The sequence below is a fragment of the Odocoileus virginianus genome, chromosome 12 (genome assembly GCF_023699985.2).
Source record: "Odocoileus virginianus isolate 20LAN1187 ecotype Illinois chromosome 12, Ovbor_1.2, whole genome shotgun sequence".
In the NCBI taxonomy this organism is placed as follows: Eukaryota; Metazoa; Chordata; class Mammalia; order Artiodactyla; family Cervidae; genus Odocoileus; species Odocoileus virginianus.
In genome coordinates, this window is record NC_069685.1 from 27,455,827 (window position 1) to 27,456,639 (window position 813).

Here is an 813-nt window from a genome sequence, read left to right on the forward strand (position 1 = left end):
ATCTGTTTTTTATTACAGGGAGGTCTCAGTCAAGAACAACAAAGGGTAAAGGGAAAAGTATCTGAAAGTTGCCACTTAACCTTGTTGCTCTCTCTCTGCCTCCAAAACAGACTGCCATCCATTTCTATTGGTTCTACCAACAAATACTTATTGCTCTTCTTGCCTCTTTTCTAGCTCAGTTTCTTACTCTTGCAAGGATTCTTGAACAGATCCTAAAGAGTTTCCTTTCTTTCTTGCCTCCGAACTATCTAAACTCTCCCTGGGTGATCTTTCTAAAACACAGATCTAGGGACTTCCCTGGTGGTCTAGAGGTTAAGACTCTGTGCTCCTAATGCAGGGGGCCCAGATTCAATCCCTGGTCAGGGAACAAGATACCACAGCCACAATGAAGATTCCATGAACCTAGTGCAGCCACATAAATAGATAAATATTAAAAATTGAATCAATAAACACAAATTTATTTTTCTATCTACCAACCTACCTATCTGTTTTATCCATCTGGTGTCTACTCTGTGGCAGGCACTGTCCTAGGTGTTTGGATTCAACAGCGAACAACAGATTCAGATGGCCTCATGATGGGCACATTTTCATAGGTGTAGACAAAGCATAAATGATAAACAAAACAATAAGCACATTATAAAGTATGTTAGAAGGTGATATATACCAAGAAAAAGAGAAATGTAGAGCAGAGTAAGAGCGACTGAGTGTTAAAGGTGGGAGTAGGATGGTTGGCCAGAACTCAAACTGACTGAGAAGAATGTTCATTAAATGAGAAGGTAACATTTAAACCAATACTGAAGAAAGTGAGAGAGT

The 813-nt window shown here is 39.5% G+C and overlaps 1 non-coding gene across 1 annotated transcript; it reads left to right on the forward strand.

The window, feature by feature from the left end:
* Positions 1-294: 294 nt before the first annotated feature.
* Positions 295-367, forward strand: TRNAR-CCU (transfer RNA arginine (anticodon CCU)). Its single transcript has one exon. It is a non-coding gene; the product is annotated as a tRNA-Arg (tRNA).
* The last annotated feature ends 446 nt before the right edge of the window (positions 368-813 follow it).